Genomic DNA, 6,000 nt, shown 5'->3' on the forward strand with positions numbered 1-6,000 from the left:
CTTCCGTGGCGCAATGGTTAGCGCGTTCAGCTGTTAATCGAAAGGTTGGTGGTTCGAGCCCACCCGGAAGAGGTGATGTGGGGTCTCAGATGTAGCGTAAAAAGTCAAAACTTTTCCACAATACGTGACAACCATTCAATTTCTGAGCTTCCGTGGCTCAATGGTTAGCGCGTTCGGCTGATAATCGAAAGGTTGGTGGTTCGAGCCCATCCGGGAGCGGTGTTGTGAGGTCTCAGATGTAGCGTGAAAAGTCAAACTTTTTCCATAATACGTGATAACCATTTATTTTCTGATCTTTCGTGGCTCAATGGTTAGCGCGTTCGGCTGTTAACCAATAGGTTGGTGGTTCGAGCCCACCCGGGAGCGGTGTTTTTGGATCTCAAATGTAACGTAAATAGCCAAAATTTTTCCACAATACCTGACGACCATTTAATTTTTGGGCGTCCGTGGCGAATGGTTAGCGCATTCGGCTGTTAACCGAAAGGTTGGTGGTTCGAGCCCACCCGGGAGAGGTGTTGTTAGGTCTCAGATGTAGCGTGAAAAGTCAAAATTTTTCCATAATACGTGATAACCATTTATTTTCTGATCTTTCGTGGCTCAATGGTTAGCGCGTTAGGCTGTTAACCAATAGCTTGGTGGTTCGAGCCCACCCGGGAGCGGTGTTTTTGGATCTCAAATGTAACGTAAATAGCCAAAGTTTTTCTACAATACCTGACGACCATTTAATTTTTGGGCTTCCGTGGCGCAATGGTTAGTGCGTTCAGCTGTTAACCGAAAGGTTGGTGGTTCGAGCCCAAACGAGAGAGGATTTGTGGGGTCTCAGATGAAGCGTGAAAAGTCGTAACTTTTCAAAAATACCTGACAACCATTTAATTTTTGGGCATCCGTGGCGCAATGGCTAGCGCGTTCGGCTGTTAACCGAAAGGTTGGTGGTTCGAGCCCATCCGGGAGCGGTGTTGTGACGTCTCAGATGTTACGTAAAATGTCAGAGTTTTTCCACAATACCTGACGAACATTTAATTTTTGGGCTTCCGTGGCGCAGTAATTAGCGCGTCCAGCTCTTAATCGAAAGGTTGGTGGTTCGAGCCCACCCGTAAGAGGTGTTGTGGGGTCTCAGATGTAGCGTTAAAAGTCAAAACTTTTCCACAATACGTGACAACCATTTAATTTTTGGGCTTCCTTGGCGCAATGGTTAGCGCGTTCGGCTGTTAACCGAAAGGATGGTGGTTCGAGCCCACCTGGGAGAGGTGTTGTAGGGTCTAAGATGTAACGTAAAAAGTCATAACTTATCCACAAAACCTAACAACCATTTAATTTCTGAGCTTCTGTGGCTCAATGGTTAGCGCGTTCGGCTGTTAACCAATTGGTTGGTGGTTCGAGCCTATCCGGGAGAAGTGTTGTGACGTCTCAGATGTAACGTAAAATGTCAGAGTTTTTCCACAATACCTGACGAACATTTAATTGTTGGGCTTGCGTGGCGCAATGGTTAGCGCGTTCAGCTGTTAATCGAAAGTTTGGTGGTTCGAGCCCACCCGGGAGAGGTGTTGTTGGGTCTCATATGTAGCGTAAAAAGTCAAAACTTTTCCACAATACATGACAACCATTTATTTTCTGAGCTTTCGTGGCTCAATGGTTAGCGCATTCGGCTGTTAACCGAAAGGTTGGTGGTTCGAGCCCATCCGGGAGCGGTGTTGTGAGGCCTCAGATGTGAAGTAAAAAGTCAAAGTTTTACCTCAATACCTGACGAAAATTTAATTTTTGGGCTTCAGTGGCGCAATGGTCAGCGCGTTCAGCTGTTAACCGAAAGGTTGGTGGTTCGAGCCCAAACGAGAGAGGTTTTGTGGGGTCTCAGATGTAGCGTGAAAAGTCGTAACTTTTCAACAATACCTGACAACCATTTAACTTCTGAGCTTCCGTGGCTCAATGGTTAGCGCGTTCGGCTGTTAACCAATAGGTTGGTGGTTCTAGCCCATCCGGGAGCGGTGTTGTGATGTCTCAGATGTAACGTAAAATGTCAGAGTTTTTCCACAATACCTGACGAACATTTAATTTTTGGGCTTCCGTGGCGCAATGGTTAGCGCGTTCAGCTGTTAATCGAAAGGTTGGTGGTTCGAGCCCACCCGGAAGAGGTGATGTGGGGTCTCAGATGTAGCGTAAAAAGTCAAAACTTTTCCACAATACGTGACAACCATTCAATTTCTGAGCTTCCGTGGCTCAATGGTTAGCGCGTTCGGCTGTTAATCGAAAGGTTGGTGGTTCGAGCCCATCCGGGAGCGGTGTTGTGAGGTCTCAGATGTAGCGTGAAAAGTCAAACTTTTTCCATAATACGTGATAACCATTTATTTTCTGATCTTTCGTGGCTCAATGGTTAGCGCGTTCGGCTGTTAACCAATAGGTTGGTGGTTCGAGCCCACCCGGGAGCGGTGTTTTTGGATCTCAAATGTAACGTAAATAGCCAAAATTTTTCCACAATACCTGACGACCATTTAATTTTTGGGCGTCCGTGGCGAATGGTTAGCGCATTCGGCTGTTAACCGAAAGGTTGGTGGTTCGAGCCCACCCGGGAGAGGTGTTGTTAGGTCTCAGATGTAGCGTGAAAAGTCAAAATTTTTCCATAATACGTGATAACCATTTATTTTCTGATCTTTCGTGGCTCAATGGTTAGCGCGTTAGGCTGTTAACCAATAGCTTGGTGGTTCGAGCCCACCCGGGAGCGGTGTTTTTGGATCTCAAATGTAACGTAAATAGCCAAAGTTTTTCTACAATACCTGACGACCATTTAATTTTTGGGCTTCCGTGGCGCAATGGTTAGTGCGTTCAGCTGTTAACCGAAAGGTTGGTGGTTCGAGCCCAAACGAGAGAGGATTTGTGGGGTCTCAGATGAAGCGTGAAAAGTCGTAACTTTTCAAAAATACCTGACAACCATTTAATTTTTGGGCATCCGTGGCGCAATGGCTAGCGCGTTCGGCTGTTAACCGAAAGGTTGGTGGTTCGAGCCCATCCGGGAGCGGTGTTGTGACGTCTCAGATGTTACGTAAAATGTCAGAGTTTTTCCACAATACCTGACGAACATTTAATTTTTGGGCTTCCGTGGCGCAGTAATTAGCGCGTCCAGCTCTTAATCGAAAGGTTGGTGGTTCGAGCCCACCCGTAAGAGGTGTTGTGGGGTCTCAGATGTAGCGTTAAAAGTCAAAACTTTTCCACAATACGTGACAACCATTTAATTTTTGGGCTTCCTTGGCGCAATGGTTAGCGCGTTCGGCTGTTAACCGAAAGGATGGTGGTTCGAGCCCACCTGGGAGAGGTGTTGTAGGGTCTAAGATGTAACGTAAAAAGTCATAACTTATCCACAAAACCTAACAACCATTTAATTTCTGAGCTTCTGTGGCTCAATGGTTAGCGCGTTCGGCTGTTAACCAATTGGTTGGTGGTTCGAGCCTATCCGGGAGAAGTGTTGTGACGTCTCAGATGTAACGTAAAATGTCAGAGTTTTTCCACAATACCTGACGAACATTTAATTGTTGGGCTTGCGTGGCGCAATGGTTAGCGCGTTCAGCTGTTAATCGAAAGTTTGGTGGTTCGAGCCCACCCGGGAGAGGTGTTGTTGGGTCTCATATGTAGCGTAAAAAGTCAAAACTTTTCCACAATACGTGACAACCATTTATTTTCTGAGCTTTCGTGGCTCAATGGTTAGCGCATTCGGCTGTTAACCGAAAGGTTGGTGGTTCGAGCCCATCCGGGAGCGGTGTTGTGAGGCCTCAGATGTGAAGTAAAAAGTCAAAGTTTTACCTCAATACCTGACGAAAATTTAATTTTTGGGCTTCAGTGGCGCAATGGTCAGCGCGTTCAGCTGTTAACCGAAAGGTTGGTGGTTCGAGCCCAAACGAGAGAGGTTTTGTGGGGTCTCAGATGTAGCGTGAAAAGTCGTAACTTTTCAACAATACCTGACAACCATTTAACTTCTGAGCTTCCGTGGCTCAATGGTTAGCGCGTTCGGCTGTTAACCAATAGGTTGGTGGTTCTAGCCCATCCGGGAGCGGTGTTGTGATGTCTCAGATGTAACGTAAAATGTCAGAGTTTTTCCACAATACCTGACGAACATTTAATTTTTGGGCTTCCGTGGCGCAATGGTTAGCGCGTTCAGCTGTTAATCGAAAGGTTGGTGGTTCGAGCCCACCCGGAAGAGGTGATGTGGGGTCTCAGATGTAGCGTAAAAAGTCAAAACTTTTCCACAATACGTGACAACCGTTCAATTTCTGAGCTTCCGTGGCTCAATGGTTAGCGCGTTCGGCTGTTAATCGAAAGGTTGGTGGTTCGAGCCCATCCGGGAGCGGTGTTGTGAGGTCTCAGATGTAGCGTGAAAAGTCAAACTTTTCCCATAATACGTGATAACCATTTATTTTCTGATCTTTCGTGGCTCAATGGTTAGCGCGTTCGGCTGTTAACCAATAGGTTGGTGGTTCGAGCCCATCCGGGAGCGGTGTTTTTGGATCTCAAATGTAACGTAAATAGCCAAAATTTTTCCACAATACCTGACGACCATTTAATTTTTGGGCGTCCGTGGCGAATGGTTAGCGCATTCGGCTGTTAACCGAAAGGTTGGTGGTTCGAGCCCATCCGGGAGCGGTGTTGTGAGGCCTCAGATGTGAAGTAAAAAGTCAAAGTTTTACCTCAATACCTGACGAAAATTTAATTTTTGGGCTTCAGTGGCGCAATGGTCAGCGCGTTCAGCTGTTAACCGAAAGGTTGGTGGTTCGAGCCCAAACGAGAGAGGTTTTGTGGGGTCTCAGATGTAGCGTGAAAAGTCGTAACTTTTCAACAATACCTGACAACCATTTAATTTCTGAGCTTCCGTGGCTCAATGGTTAGCGCGTTCGGCTGTTAACCAATAGGTTGGTGGTTCTAGCCCATCCGGGAGCGGTGTTGTGATGTCTCAGATGTAACGTAAAATGTCAGAGTTTTTCCACAATACCTGACGAACATTTAATTTTTGGGCTTCCGTGGCGCAATGGTTAGCGCGTTCAGCTGTTAATCGAAAGGTTGGTGGTTCGAGCCCACCCGGAAGAGGTGATGTGGGGTCTCAGATGTAGCGTAAAAAGTCAAAACTTTTCCACAATACGTGACAACCATTCAATTTCTGAGCTTCCGTGGCTCAATGGTTAGCGCGTTCGGCTGTTAATCGAAAGGTTGGTGGTTCGAGCCCATCCGGGAGCGGTGTTGTGAGGTCTCGGATGTGAAGTAAAAAGTTAAAGTTTTACCTCAATACCTGACGAGCATTTATTTTTTGGGCTTCCGTGGCGCAATGGTTAGCGCGTTCAGCTGTTTATGGAAAGGTTGGTGGTTCGAGCCCACCCGGGAGAGGTGTTGTGAGGTCTCAGATGTAGCGTGAAAAGTCAAACTTTTTCCATAATACGTGATAACCATTTATTTTCTGATCTTTCGTGGCTCAATGGTTAGCGCGTTCGGCTGTTAACCATTAGCTTGGTGGTTCGAGCCCACCCGGGAGCGGTGTTTTTGGATCTCAAATGTAACGTAAATAGCCAAAGTTTTTCCACAATACCTGACGACCATTTAATTTTTGGGCTTCCGTGGCGCAATGGTTAGCGCGTTCAGCTGTTAACCGAAAGGTTGGTGGTTCGAGCCCAAAAGAGAGGTTTTGTGGGGTCTCAGATGTAGCGTGAAAAGTCGTAACTTTTCAACAAAACCTGACAACCATTTAATTTTTGGGCGTCCGTGGCGCAATGGCTAGCGCGTTCGGCTGTTAACCGAAAGGTTGGTGGTTCGAGCCCATCCGGGAGCGGTGTTGTGACGTCCCAGATGTTACGTAAAATGTCAGAGTTTTTCCACAATACCTGACGAACATTTAATTTTTGGCCTTCCGTGGCGCAATAATTAGCGCGTCGAGCACTTAATCGAAAGGTTGGTGGTTCGAGCCCACCGGAAGAGGTGTTGTGGGGTCTCAGATGTAGCGTTAAAAGTCAAAACTTTTCCACAATACGT

At 46.8% G+C, this 6,000-nt stretch overlaps 1 non-coding gene across 1 annotated transcript; it reads left to right on the forward strand.

Moving 5' to 3' along the window:
- Positions 1–146: 146 nt before the first annotated feature.
- Positions 147–219, forward strand: TRNAI-GAU (transfer RNA isoleucine (anticodon GAU)). Its single transcript has one exon. It is a non-coding gene; the product is annotated as a tRNA-Ile (tRNA).
- The last annotated feature ends 5,781 nt before the right edge of the window (positions 220–6,000 follow it).

Source organism: Phalangium opilio, unplaced genomic scaffold, assembly GCF_054372755.1.
Source record: "Phalangium opilio isolate 3A_F unplaced genomic scaffold, DU_Popi_V2 ptg001675l_1, whole genome shotgun sequence".
NCBI classification, from domain to species: domain Eukaryota; kingdom Metazoa; phylum Arthropoda; class Arachnida; order Opiliones; family Phalangiidae; genus Phalangium; species Phalangium opilio.